At 44.2% G+C, this 15,286-nt stretch overlaps 1 long non-coding RNA gene across 1 annotated transcript in view; it reads left to right on the plus strand.

Annotated features, from left to right (window-relative positions):
* The window catches only part of LOC139364437 (uncharacterized), a 49,507-nt gene extending 34,558 nt beyond the window's left edge, over positions 1–14,949 (plus strand). Inside the window, exon 3 of the long non-coding RNA XR_011626400.1 lies at positions 13,763–14,949. This is a non-coding gene — a long non-coding RNA (uncharacterized lncRNA). The remainder of the gene's footprint in view (positions 1–13,762) is intronic.
* Positions 14,950–15,286: the final 337 nt, after the last annotated feature.

Here is a 15,286-nt window from a genome sequence, read left to right on the forward strand (position 1 = left end):
ATTCTGGCACCACATGGCTGGTGGTTCTGGCTTGAGGTCCCTCATGAGGCAGCAGTCAAGACGCTAGCAGGGCTGTAGCCATCTGAGGGCTGGACTGGGACGGGAGGATGCGTTTCCAAAGAGGCTCGCTCACTCACACAGCTGACGGGCTAGGGCTGCTTGCTGGCAGGAGGCCTCAGCTCCTCCCTAGGTGCGCCTCTCCGTAGGCTACTTGGGTGTCCTCATGACGTGATGGCTGGCTTCCCCCAGAGCTGGACAGCCGCGAGAGCAAAGCTGAAACACCAATGTCTTTTACGGCCTTTCTTCGAATGCCACACACTTTCACCTCTGTTGCATTCTCTTCATTCAAAGCCAGTCTCCAGTGTGGCCCACGCTCGGCAGGACAGGAAATAGCCTCCGCCTTTGGAAGCAAGGTCAAAGAACTGGGGCACTTTTTAACTACAACAAATAGTGCCCATACTGGACGAGAGAAACTCAAGCAAAGGTTCCTCCCTGCTCTGCCACCATCAGAGAGAAAGTTTTTCCCAGAAGTCACTGGCAGTCTTTCCCTTAGGTGTAATTGGCCAGAACTGAGTCACATGTTTGCCTCTAGACCAATCACTGACAAGAGGAAACAGACTCCTGTGACTGGACTAGACCAATCATGAGTCTTCCTCCGAGATTGGGCACATTTCTGCCTTAACAAAATTAGGTTTCCGGTAGCAAGGCAGTAGGGGGAAATGGCTGTTGGGTGGGCAGGCAAGAGTGTCAACCATGTTGTTCTACTGAGTGGGTGACTGGGAAAAATTAGATGCTGAGGTGGTGATAATCCACAAATAGGAAACCTGGTCATTTATTAACTGCTTTCCATACTATCAGCTAGAAATGAATTCGTTCCACGATCTGATGTGTAAAAAGAGTCGGCTCACTCTGGTTGGCATTTCATCCCTTTGGGCCATCTGGTTTTAGACGTAGAGGACCTGGCTTAGAGTCCGTGTCTACTATGTGTTGCCTGTGCAGCCCCGAGCAAGTTCAGTTACCTTCTCTGAGCTTCAATTTCCAGCTGCATACACAGGGATTGATCATTGCTACTTCACAAGGCTCCTAGGACTACTGCAATATGCTTTGTAATTCATCCGGGGTTAGGGCCATGTGCATTCTGATCATTGCTGTTTGTCCTGGGTTTGGGGTGAGAGGCCAAATACCACCAGAGGGTTTTTTGTCTCCTTTCTTTCCATCTCTGATTTCCAATACACAGTGCCAAAAAAAGAGAAGAACTAAGCACAGAGGCCAAATCCCCAGCATAAAAACAGTGGTGCCATTGTAAACGCCTCCAGCCATGGCGCCCCACCCAGCTGAGGAAGCCCCATTCCCAGCCCCGCTTAACAACGTGCGGCCTGATTTAATATGAGCAGCTGATCTCATTGCTTCCATAGCAAGTTTAATTTGCTGGGAAAGCGAGTTGGTGAGGTTCTAATAATGCAGAGCCGCAAATAATACCAAAGAGAGTTTGCATTATGATAACTTTCCAATTAAAATGGATTAATGGAGGAGAAACAGCAGCAGTAGTGTCTAGACAACATATTACTGAATCCTTGGAGAGGGAGATGGAAAGGAGTTGGGGAACAAGGGGCAGCAAGATAGAACAGGTGAACTTTAGAAGTTGGAGGCACGCTTGTGTGGGTGTGACGGGAAGTACCAGGGAGGGCTTCTTACCCCTGGTGCCCCATCAGTTACAATACCTGGACTTTGCACCATTTGAGAAAACCAGTCTTTTAGGACCCAGAGGCCTTTGGTCTCTTGGATTCCTTATTAAAATGCAAATAGCACCTTCCGTTTCCTCGGCTGACCTTACAGCTGGGATTAGCCTGCAGCTACTGGAGAGCACGACTGTGCCACAGAGCAGAGGCCCTGGCTGAGCATTGGAAGACTAACATCGACCAGGTGTTGACACCTGTGGTGTTCCTGTCAGGGCCTCACTACAGAACTCAAAACAAATCCTCCAAATCTATGCTAGTAACCCTGACCTCTGACCACTGCTGAGTGATCCAGGTGGGTCCATCTAGAACCTCTATCCCGGCAACCTGAATTTAGGTCTGAGAGATACCGGGTCTGGGCTGGACTGGGGCTGGTGCTCATTCCTGAGAGCAGTTTCAGGACAGAAAGAGCCACAGACTGTTGCTGCCAATCTTGAGCTACCCTGGGCCCCACCCATGGAGGCCACATTAGTTGATTTTCTTGCCATTCTGTGAAATCCCCCAGGATCCATATTCCTCTCCTTTGCTTAAACTGACTAGTCATTTCTGATGCCTTCAAACAAAAGAGCTTTAATCCATCACTTCTTACTTGTGAGACCTGGTGAGAGTCATTTAACCTCACTGAGCCTCTGTTTTCTCTCCTGTAAGATGGGAGACACACACATCCCCACCTTGCAAGGTTGGTTGCCTCCTGTATTGGTAACATATGTTAGGGTTAGATCACCATTTAAGTCCCTCTCAGCCCTGAAGTTAGGAGACTGTAGAAGTGATCCTTGAGGGATAGGGGAAGAGGCTGACTGGACCACAGAGGCCAGGAGACCAAAAAGCCCAAGGACCTAATTCCACCAGCATCAGTATCTTGCAGGGCATAATAAATATCTCAACACCAGAACTGAGGCTCCTTCCAGAAATCCCCAAGGCTCCCCTATGCCTGGGAAGGCTCTGATTTCTTGCAAAGCCAGGAGTCCCATGAGCCAGTCCCTCGTGAGTGAAGTACTGGCCATGTGCTGCCCCCTGCAGGCCTGCCTTTCTCATCACCTTTCTCATCACCTTTCTCATCAAACGGGCAAAGAAAAAGCCCGTGTAATTGAATACAATCACAAAGGCAATATTTAGAAGCATTCATCCCCCATTTTATCTCACTCTGCCATGTCCTTCCATGTCTGTAGATGAATATGAAACTACCACTGAAAGCAAATCATTCCAGGAATAAGGAAAATATGAGGCAAGAAACTCCTACGGAAAGTTCACCACTTACACACACACACGGACACGCACACACACACACACACGAGTCAGAACTGAGTCCAGGGCCAGTCTTGAGGGGAAAAGAGAGAGGAGTTGCATTAATTGCACACCTGCTATGAGCCATGCATTAGATCCTTCATTATTTCATTACCATCATGATCTCTCAGGACAGTTACCACCAACACCCATTTTACCAATGATGAAACTGAGGACCCAAGTAGTTAACTTGCTCACAGTCCAACAATTCACAAGTATACGGTCTGTTTGAGTCTAAAGGCTTCCCTCTTCATAGATGATTTTCAATCTTTTTTATTTTAAGTAGAAACTGCATTCTCAAATGAAATCTCAGGTCCCGCGTATAAGAGAAACGATAAAAGCACAGCTCTCTGATGGAATTGGTTGGTGATGGTAGGCAAGGGACAAGGGGTGGGGGAGCTCTGGCCCTGCCCACCAGCCTCTCTCAGGCCTCTTTCCTGGAGCAGTGCCTTGGTCACAGAGCCCAGGGTGAGAACTAATGCCTCCTTCCCAGATGGGTCTTGTTAGAGGTCCTCGATCAAACCCACTGTTTTCCAATTAACCAAAAAAGAAAGCATTACAGCTTTGGAAAACTAGGTTGAAATTTTGGTTCTGCCATTTATTAGCTAGGCAAGTTTCCCAACTGATCTGAGCCTGAGCTTCCCTGGGACACTCTAGTCCAACATAATCCAAAAGAAACATAATGTGAGCCACACATGTAATTTTAAGTTTTCTAATAGCTGCCTATTTATTTATTTATTGAGATAAGGTCTCACTCCCTTCACCCAGGCTGGAGTGCAGTGGGGCAACCATGACTCGCTGCAGCCTGGACTTCCTGGGCTCAGGTGATTCTCCGACCTCAGCCTCCTGCATAGCTGGGACTACAGGAACATGCCACCACATCTGGCTAATTTTTTGTATTTTTAGTAGAGATGGGGTTTCACCATGTTTCCCAGGCAGGTCTCAAACCTCTGGGCTCAAGTGATCTGCTCACCTCAGCCTCCCAAAGTGCTGGGGTTACAGGCATGTGCCACTGCACCCAGCCTAGTTGCTTTAAAAAAAAAATTTAATGGGTGAAATCAATATTAACAATAGTTTGCTTAATCCAATATATTCAAAATATGATCATGTCAACATATCATCAATATAAAAACTTATCGAGATATTTCACACTCTTTTTCATACTGAATCTTCCAAATTTGATGTATATTTGACACTTTCGGCACATCTCAGTTCAGATACTACATTCTCACTGGAAATACTTGATCTGTATTTGGACCAAGAGGATACTTCTTGATGAGGGAGCAAACTCACATACACAAATTGTTTCAAACGTGTTTAAAAGTTTTCCAGTAACTGGGCTATTAGTTTGTAAACATATATTAAAGTTAGATAAAGTTGAAAATTGAGTTCGTCAGTCTCACTAGCCGTATTCCATATGCTCAGCAGCCACATGTGGCTAGTGCCTGCTGTACAGGAAAACACAGCTGTGGTCCCTGTCTTCCTGTCTTGGGAAGGAATAATCCAGAGATGTGTATCCACTCACCAACCACTTCCAAATTTACAAGGCCTGCAGCTACCTCCCTTAAATTCACTCAAGACCTAACCCCATAGGATAGGACAGAAGAAAGATCCAGAAATCTCTATGGGCTCACAGGAGTTGGGATGGTCTCCCAAATCCTCTGAATTCTCTCTCTCTCTCTCCCTCCCACCCCCCACCCACCGCACGCTGTCTCTCTCTGACACACACACACACGCGCACGCACACACACACACACACACGTCTCCCACCCTGATTCCTCTCACTATTCTTCTGGTCTGCATGCTGTGGGTGGCAAGAAACCGAGACCCTCTCCACATATCTTCCTATAATCCTCTGAGGGTAGGAAGACTCCAAAAAGCTTGTCGTGGGGACACAAGAATAGGAATTACAGTCTAGCCAAGCCTTAGCGAACTCTGCTGAGAGGTTAGAGTTGGGGCCAGGGAGGGCCAACAGAACCTACATCTCCCTGGGATTGCCAGGGCAAGCAACACCTTCTCAAAAGCCTTTGATCCCTTCTGCAGGAGCCTCCAGACTCAGTTTTCCTAGCAATCACTACTGTCATAGCCAACCCTCATGTCCATGAGCTCCTGAAGAATACTGTAGAGAGGACGCCATGATCCAAGAATGGACTCCTCCCTTGCTTGTTTCTTTCTTTTATCATTTTTTAAATTGTGGTAAAATATGCATAACATAAAATTTATTATTTAACCATTTTTAAGTGTACAGTTCAGTGGAATTAAGTGTATCGCATTGTTGTGCAACCTTCGTCACCAGCCATCTGCAGAATTCTTTTCATCTTGTAGAACAGAAACTCTCTACTCATCAAGCAATAATTCCCCATTACCCCTACCTCCATCCCTTGGCAACCACCATGCTACTTTCTGCTGCTGTGAATTTGACTGTTCTAAGTACATCACATAGGCGGAATCATGATATTTGTCCTTTTGTGACTGGCTTACTTCACTTAGCATAATGTCTTCAAGATTCATCTATGTTGTAGCATGTGTCAGGATTTCCCTCTATTTTAAAGCTGAATAAGATTCCATTGTATGGATACACCATATTTTGTTTACTCATCCATCAGTAGACAGTTGGGTTGCTTCCACATTTTGGTTGTAAAACCAAATGGTTCAGCTGAGGCAGGTGGATCACAAGGTCAGGAGTTCAAGACCAGCCTGACTGACATGGTGAAACCCCGTTTCTACTAAAAATACAAAAATTAGCTGGGTGTGGTGGTGGGCACCTGCAATCCCAGCTACTCAAGAGGCTGAGGCAGGAGAATAGCTTGAACCCGGGAGGCAGAGGTTGCTGTGAACCAAGATCGCACCACTGCACTCCAGCCTGGGCGACAGAGCGAGACTCCATCTCAAAAAACAAACAACAACAACAGCAACAAAAATGGTTCATAGGAGCATTGTAAATAGTGCTCCTGTGAACATAGATGTACAAATGTCTGTTTGAGATCATGCTTTTACTTCTTTTGGTTTTATACCCAAAATAGGATTGCAGGAACATATGATAATTCTATGTTTCATTTCTTGAAGAATCATCATACTCTTTTCCACAGCAGCTGCTCCATTATACATTCTCACGAGCAATACGTGAGGATTCAAATTTCTCCATATCTTTCTCCTCACCAACACTTGTTATTTTCTGGGGATTTTTTATAGTAGCCATCCAACTGGGTATGACAAATTATCTCATTGTAGTTTTGATTTCCATTTCCCTAATGATTAGTAATATTGAGCATCTTTTTACGTGTTTATTGGCCAGTTGTATACCTTTTTTGGAGAAATACCCATTCAAGTCTTTGTCCTACTTTTTAATTGGGCTGTTTTGTTGCTGTTATTGTTGAGTTGCAGGAGTTATTTATGCATTCTAGATGTTGGTTCCTTCTCAGATATATAATTGGCAGATATGAAATGTGATTTGCAAACCCATTCCATGGGTTGCCTTTTCCCTCTGTTGATAGTGTCCTTTGATACAGAAAAGTTTTTAAGTTTGATGAAGTTCATGTTATCATTTTTTTCTTTCGTTGCCTGTGCTTTTGGAGTCATATCCAAGAAATCTGCCAAATCCAATGTCTTGAAGATTTTCCCTATATCTTCTTCCAAGACTTTTTTTTTTTTTTTTTTTTTTTTTTTTTTTTTTTTTTTTTTGAGACGGAGTCTCGCTCTGGCGCCCAGGCTGGAGTGCAGTGGCCGGATCTCAGCTCACTGCAAGCTCCGCTTCCCGGGTTTACGCCATTCTCCTGCCTCAGCCTCCCGAGTAGCTGGGACTACAGGCGCCCGCCACCTCGCCCGGCTAGTTTTTTTTGTATTTTTAGTAGAGACAGGGTTTCACCATGTTAGCCAGGATGGTCTCGATCTCCTGACCTTGTGATCCGCCCATCTCGGCCTCCCAAAGTGCTGGGATTACAGGCTTGAGCCACCGCGCCCGGCCTCTTCCAAGACTTTTATATTGGCTCTTACATTTATGTCTTTGATCCATTTTGAATTAATTTTTGTATATGGTGTAAGGCAAGGGTCCAATGTCATCTTTTTTTGCATGTGGATATCCAGTTTTCCCAGTGCTATTTGTTGAAAAGACTGTTCTTCCCCTATTGAATGGTTTTGGAACCCTTGCCAAAAATCATTTGACTGTATATGTGAAGGTTTGTTTCTGGGCTCACCCTTCTATTCCAATGGTCTGTATGTTTGTCTTTTTGCCAGTGCCACACTGACCCAGTTACTATAGCTTTGTATTAAGTTTTTACATCAGGAAATGTGAGAATTCCACCTTTGTTCTTCTTTTTCAAAATGTAATGATATATTTAACATATTCTTGGTTAGCAATGTTCTTTTTTAAGATTGCTTTGCCTATCAGGAGTCCCTTGAGATTCCATTTTAGCATGGACTTTTCTATTTCTGCAAAAAAAAGTCATTGGAATTCTGGTAGGGATTACATTGAGTCTGTAGATCACTTTTGGAGGTATTGACATCTTAACAACATTAAGTCTTCCAGTCCATGAACACATGATGTCTTTCCATTTATTTATGTCTTCTTTGATTTCTTTCTGCAACATCTTGGAGTTTTTAGTGTATCAGTGTTTCACTTCCTTGGTTAAGTTTACTCCTAAGTACAGACATACGTCTCTTAATGATGGAGCTATGTTCTGAGAAATGTGTCATCAGGCAATTTTGTCATTGTGCAAACATCACTGAGTGTACTCACACAAACCTAGATGGTATAGTCTACTATGCAGCTAGGCTATACGGTATAGCCTGTTGCTACTAGGCTACAAACCTGTACAGCGTGTTACTGTACTAAATGCTATAGTTGACGGTAACACTAGTAAATATTTGTGTACCTAAACATAACTACACATGGAAAAGACACAGGAAAAATACAGTGTCATCATTTTATAGGACCACCATCACATAAGCAATCCATTGTTGACCAAAATGTCATTATGTGTCTCATCACTGTATTTTTTATGTTATTGTAATTTCTTAATGTTTTTAAGATGGTTTATTATTAGTGTATAGAAATGCAACTAATTTTTGTGTATTGATTTTGTAAACTGCAACTTTGCCAAGCTCATTTTTTCCTATTTGCTTCTTAAGCTTGGTGGTGGGTACATGGTTTGTCATGCCTGGAATATTTTATTAAAAAACACATACCTGGCTGGGTGCAGTGGCTCACACCCATAATCCCAGCACTTTGGAAGGCTGAGGCGTGCGGATCACTCGAGGCCAGGAGGTCGAGACAAGCCTGCCCAACATGGCAAAACCATGTCTCTACTAAAAATACAAAAATTAGCCAGGCGTGGTGATGCATGCCTGTAATCCCAGCTACTCAAGTGGCTGAGACACAAGAATCTCTTGAACCCGTTAGGCAGAGGTTGCAGTGAGCCAAGATCATGCCACTGGATTCCAGCCTAGGTGACAGAGTGAAACTCTGTCTTCAAGAAAAAAGAACACATACCCTAGGCCCCAAGCATGCTCCCACTAAAGTAACTCCCCTCCAGCTATAATTGGAGTTTGGCAGGAGGTGGGTAGCCTTTGGGCTCTTATTGAGTTCACTGGGCCCACAGTGGCCCCACCTCTTTTCTGTACCCTGGGAGATACCAGCTTCCCAGGAAGGTGATGCTAAGAATAAGCAATAAGCAGTGCAGCCACAGCATGTCTAAAGAGGAAGAAGGGGGCCCCGAACTGGGAGTCAGGCCTCTGGATGGGAAGGTGGGCTTCATCACTGATGCTTGTGGGACCCTAGACAATCCCTTCCACGGGCCTTAGTTTCCTCCCCTGTAAAATACGCAGGTAGAACTTGATAATCTTGAGAGCCCTTTGACCATAAAGGAAGTCAGAGGTTGCACAGGCACAGAGCTCCTAGGGCCTGAATGGTGATGAGGGTCTCAGCTTCAGGTCATATCCACATCACTGCTCTGCGGCATTCTAGATCACTGACGAAAAAGTCCCTGTGATTTCCTGCAGCTCTGAGTTCTCCACCCCTGCACCTTTAAAACGATAATAAATAACTTGTAATATAATTATTATAAAAATAACTCCTTGTGCTGCAGTTTGTACAATACTTTCACATTCATTCCTCATTTTGCAAATGAGAAAACTGAATCCCAGAAAGTTGGTGTTACTTGCCCCTAGCTAAGCCAGTAAATAGTATACCTGGTCTGGATTAAAATGAATTCCAGTTCAGCTGCCCAAAATGCTATGTGGTCACCATGGAATAATGAATTAGTTAAGAGAGGGGAAATAGAGGGAATGAGAAAAAAGAAACTCAAAAAATTTGAATCATATATTAATTTAATACAGTTAATTTTCCACAAGGTCTAATGGAAATGGAAAATCAAGATGTGGACTCCGAGTGTAATGAAATATTGCTCAGATATTTACAATAGCCCCGATCTGGTGTTAAAAGGAAAGATCAGTCCTACTCTTACTCCCATGCCAGCCCTGAGCCCCCTCTGCCACTCTATGCCAAAGCACTTGGCTGGCAACTGATGCCAGCCTCACTCCTTCCATAGCATCCCTCCTTTGACTGAGTACTTCCCCAGGCCTCCCCCAAACTCCATCATTTCCCTTCCCTGTGGAATGCTACAATCACAAGACAACAGGTAAGGAATGTGGATGTAAGTGTAAGTCTGCAAAAAGTGAGAAAGATGGAGACAGGGAAGTTGAATGAGACAAAGATGGCAGAATTTTCAATAAGGGTGCCAAGACTATTCAGTGGGGAAAGAATGTCTCCAACGAAAGAACAAAGAGTCTCTTCAACAAATGGTGCTGGAACAACTGGATAACCACACTCAAAACAGTGAAGTTGAACCCTTACCTCACTCCATACTCAAAATGTAACTCAAATAGATCAATGACCTAAATGAAAGAGTTAAAGCTTTATAAAACTATTAGGGGAAACATAGGGGTAAATCTTTATGACCTTGGATTTGGCAATGGAATCTTAGATTTTACACCCAACACATGAACAACAAAATAAAAATTGGTAAATTTGACTTCATAAAAGTTAAAATTTTTTGTGCACCAAAAGACAGTAACAAGAATGTGAAAAGGCACTATACAGAATGGGAGAAAATATTTGCAAATTGTATATCTGATAAAGATCTAGTATTCAGAATATATAAAGAACTCTTACAACAATGAAAAGACAACCCAATTTTTAAAAGGCAAATGATTCAAATAGACATTTCTCCAAAAAAGATACATGAGTGACCAAAAAGTGCTTGAAAAAATTCTTGGCCAGGCATGGTGGCTCACACCTGTAATCCCAGCACTTTGGGAAGCTAAAGTGGGCAGATTACTTGAGTTCAGGAGTTCAAGATCAGCCTGGCCAACATGATGAAACCCCATCTCTACTAAAAATACAAAAATTAGCCAGGTATGGTGGTGCCGTCTGTAATTCCAGCTACTCGGGAGGCTGAGGCACGAGAATCACTTAAACTTGGGAGGCAGAGGTTGCGATGAGCCAAGATCACACCACTGCACTCCAGCCTGGGTAATAGAGTAAGACTGTCTCCAAAAAAAAGGAAGAAAAAATTTCAACATCATTAGTTATTATAGAAATGCAAATCAAAACCACGATGTAATGCCACTTAACACCCAGCAGAATGGCTATGATTTGTTTGTTTGTTTGTTTGTTTGTTTTTTGAGACAGTGTCTCACTCTGTCACCCAGGCTGGAATGAAGTGGTGCAATCATGGCTTACTGCAGTCTCGACCTCTCCAGCTCAAGCAGTCCTCCCAACTCCACCTCTCTGGTAGTTGGGACTACGGGTGCACGCCACCACACCCAGCTAATTTTTCTATTTTTTGTAGAGACAGGGTTTTGTCATGTTCCCTAGGCTGGTCTCAAACTCCTGGGCTCAAGTAATCTGCGCACCTAAGCCTCCCAAAGTGTTGGAATTACAAGCGTGAGCCACCACACCCAGCCAACAATTTTTTAAAATGGAAAATAACAAGTGTTGGTGAAGGTATGGAAAAATAGGGACCCTCATAACATGGCTTGTGGGAATATAAAATGGTGCAGCAGCTGCAGAAAATAGTATAGTGGTTCCTCAAAGTGCTAAACATAGAATTACCACATGACTCAGCAATTCCTCTTCTAGGGTACATACCCAAGAGAAACGAAAATGTATGTCCACATAGGAACTGGTACACGAATGTTCATAGAAGCATAATTCATAATAGCCAAAAGGTGGAAACAATTCAAGGATCTATCAGCTGATGAGTGGATAATCAAATATTGGTATATCCATACAATGGAATATTACTCAGCCATAAGAAGGAATTAAGTACTGATACATGCTACAACATGGATTAACACCCAAAACATTATGCTACATGTGATACAAAAGATCACATATTGTATGATTTTTCTTTTTTTTTTAAATTGAGACAGTCTTGCTCTAAAGTGCAGTGGGGCAATCCCAGCTCATTTTAACCTCTGCCTCTCAGGTTCAAGCAATTCTCATGCCTCAGTCTCCCAGGTAGCTGGGATTACAGTCACCCACCACCACACCGGGCTACTTTTTTGTGTTTTTAGTAGAGATGGGGTTTCACCATGTTGGCCAGGCTGGTCTTGAACTCCTGGCCTCAGGTTATCCACCTGCCTCAGCCTCTCAAAGTGCTGGGATTACAGGTGTGAGCCACCATGCCCTGCTGTTTTCTTTTATATGAAATATCTTGAATAAGCAAATCTGTAGAGACGGAAAACAGATTAGTGATTGCCAGGAGATGGGAGGAGGAAGAATTGGGGAGCAGTTACTTAATGGGTATGGAGTGTTCTGCTGGGGTGATGAAAAAGTTTTGAAACTAGGAAGAGGTAGTGGTTGCACAACATTGTAAATGCACTAAATGTACATATTAAAATGGTTAATTGTATGTTGTGTAAGTTTCACTTCAATTTCCTAAAAAGGTAACATAGATAGCTAGGCCAGGACTAGATTCACCTCAATTTCCAAAAGGAAGGAACAGAGATAGCCAGGCCAGGACAGCGACAGGGACCTAGAGAGGGACTGAGAGGGAAGAGATGGAGCAATCAGGAAAAGCTGCAGCCCATTACCAGAAATTTATTAGTGCTGTTCGGTCAGTGCGTTGCCAGCTAAATTTAATATGGATCTATATACAAAGAAAATGTCTCGTTCTACATAATGAATATTTAATCATGCGTGGGTCAAGCAATTTCACAGAAGTAATTAAAAGCAGTCTTTTGTTTATTGCTCAAAAATGATAGCGACCTGCTGACCAGAGCTGCAAATACGGTGACATATTGAAAACGTTACCTACTGACATATGTTATTAAAGAGGAAGTAAGGGTCACTCTCTTCCCTCCCCTTAGAAGCTAATCGCTCCTAAGCCCTCCTGTCTGCTCATTCCAGAGCACAGCTCTGAGGGGAAGTCACCTCCCAGCTGAGGCTGGAGAGGCAGGCCAACACCCCTTGGTCTAGAACAGCAGTCCCCAACCTTTTCAGCACCAGGGACTAGTTTTGTGGAAGACAATTTTTCCATGGACAGGAGTTGGTGGGGGATGGTTTCAGGATGAAACTGGCCCACTTCACGTCATCAGGCGTAAGGAGCACGCAGCCTAGATCCCTTGCCTGTGCAGTTCACGATAGGGTTCGCGCTCCTGTGAGAATCGAATGCTGCTGCTGATCTGACGGGAGGTAGAGCACAGGTGGTAATGCTCACTGGCCTGCCACTCACCTCCTGCTGTGCAGCCTCATTCCTAACAGGCCACAGATCTGTGCCAGTCCATGGCCCAGGGGTTGGAGACCTCTGGTCTATAACCTCCCCCAAATCCATAGTTGAAACAGATGAGCCAGTTATTCAGAAGACCAGAGACAAAACAGGCCATAATGTGTATTCTCTGCAAAAAGTCATCCCTGCTGTCCTGCCACATCCAGCCCATTGTGAAATCTTGTCAATCCTGAGCCCCTTGTCTCAGTGCCATTTCCTCCTTTGTCACTGTGACTGCCTTGGTTCAGCTCGCCTGCCAACCCCCCCCCCCCCCACAGTCTTGTTCCTCCCCATTTCATTCTACAATGACTCTTCCTGGATCTGTGGATCAAGGCTCTGCTTCACTCATGCACCTCCCATGGCTCCCCATTGTCTGCATGCACCTCCCATGGCTCCTTATGCCAGCATTAAAGTCTCTCATCATTTGGCTCCAGCTGACCATCCTGCATCAGGGTTCTTGGTTGCCAGCAACAGAAAGTGACCATGGCTAACTTAAGCCAGAAATAATCTACTAGGAGGACATTGGAGAGCTCATAGAATTGGTAGGAAGGCCAGGGAGGCTGACCAGCAAAGGGCAGAGATAAAAGTCATGCATGTCCAGATACTGTCCAGCCAGAATACCATTGCTGGTGCCTCCAGTACTGGCCACTCTCCACCATTCAGTAGCCCCACAGCCTCCAAGAATAATACCTAAATGTCCCCACACTCTCACATCAGTCTCCTCACCCCCCCACCCCCCCGCCCCATCCCAGGTGGGAGTGGCCAAACAACAAAGCACAGCCTCTTTCTGCAGCCTCATCACTGTGGTCCAGGTAGAGGGGAGTCTGGCTCTCTTTGCTTCCACAGGGAGAGACAGAGCCTTTGATTCCCAGACACACTGCCTGCACCCTAGCTACAGCAACATTTCCTCCACATCCCACACCCACTCGGGGCTCTCCCATCACTCCAACTCTGCTCTCTCTCTCTCCCCCCCAGGAATGCCTTGCCCTCACTCCTCATAGCCAGTTGGATCAGCCTTCGAATGACCAATCAAATACCACCTCTTCTAGGAGCCTTTCCCTGACTGCCTCCGCTACTCCCAATCTGGATATGACACCATCCGTGCATCTCTGGTGGCACTGAGGGCTCTCTACCACATATTGAAGCTTGTCATATTCCTGTGTGACCCTCTCCTATGAGACCATGAGTTCCTAGAAAGCAGGACCCATGGCTTCTCTTATTTCCAGGGCTGAGCACAGGGCACAGTGTGTGCAAAGAAGCCGGATGCACATGAATGAGGTCCATAGAAGGAAGATTCTCCCTGTGCCATATGCCTATGTCCACCTTCTGGTCACATCAGAGGTCAACTCAAAACAGCTTTGAAACTGGTGGAGTATCTCCACCCTTGCCCAGTGTACCCAATATCCTTGGCTCATGCTTGTTTTAATATTCTGCTGACACCATCGTGCAATTCATGATTTCATTGTGAAACATGCAAGAGTCCTGCATGTTTATTGTGCAGTGGGCCCTGCAAATTATGTAGCCAGCCCTGGGTGGACAGCTTCTGATACATTCACTCACACCTCCAAGTGGGGTTTCAGCATCTTGCCACTCCTTTCATGAAGAGAAGACAGTGAAAAGGCAGGGCTTCACCCACCTGACTTCAGACTCCAGTATGCAAAGGAATTTGGAATGGGTTGACTTCTGGTCACAATAAAATCATAGCACATGAGTGACCACCCAATACTAGGGCTGGACCTAAATGCAAGGCTCTTCAAGACAGAGCAATGTAAATTGCCTCCACTCACTAGGATCAAATTCATGACCCCATCAGCATCTCTCCTGTCTCCCTTAACAGCCTGTTCTAAGTCAATGAGTTAGATTTGTGTTGAAATCAAGACAACAACAATACATCAGCCTATGTAGGAGGAATGTTGCATTTGATAATGAATTCTTTATAGACATGTTTTTACTGAGGTATAATTTACATGCAATAAAATGCATAGATTTTACATGTACAGTTTGATGAATTTTGACATATGTACACACTCATGTAACCACCACCCCAGTGAAGACATGGAATATTCTAATACCCCTGAAAGTTTCTTCTTGTGCCTTTGAAAGTCACACCCTACCCCCACTGACGCTCTCAGCAACCACTGTCTGATTTCTATCACTATAGGTTAATTATGTATTTTCTAGTACTGCATAAAATGAAAGCATTCAATATATTTGTGTCTAGTTTTTTCATTCATCAAAACTTCTATGAGATTCATACATGTTACATATATCAGTATACATCGGTTTATTCCTTTTTGTTTCTGAGTAATATTCCATTGCAAGGATGTATCACAATTTGCTAATGCATCCTCTGGTTAATGGTAATTGTTCTCAGTTTTAGCTATCATGAATATGTCTGTACAAGTCTTTTTGTAAGCATATGTTTCTTTTGTCTTGGGTAAATAATACCTAGCTGTAAAATTGCTGAGTCATGTGTGTATTTGTAAGGGTTCTCCAGGA

The sequence above is a fragment of the Macaca nemestrina genome, chromosome 7 (genome assembly GCF_043159975.1).
Source record: "Macaca nemestrina isolate mMacNem1 chromosome 7, mMacNem.hap1, whole genome shotgun sequence".
Taxonomy (NCBI): Eukaryota; Metazoa; Chordata; class Mammalia; order Primates; family Cercopithecidae; genus Macaca; species Macaca nemestrina.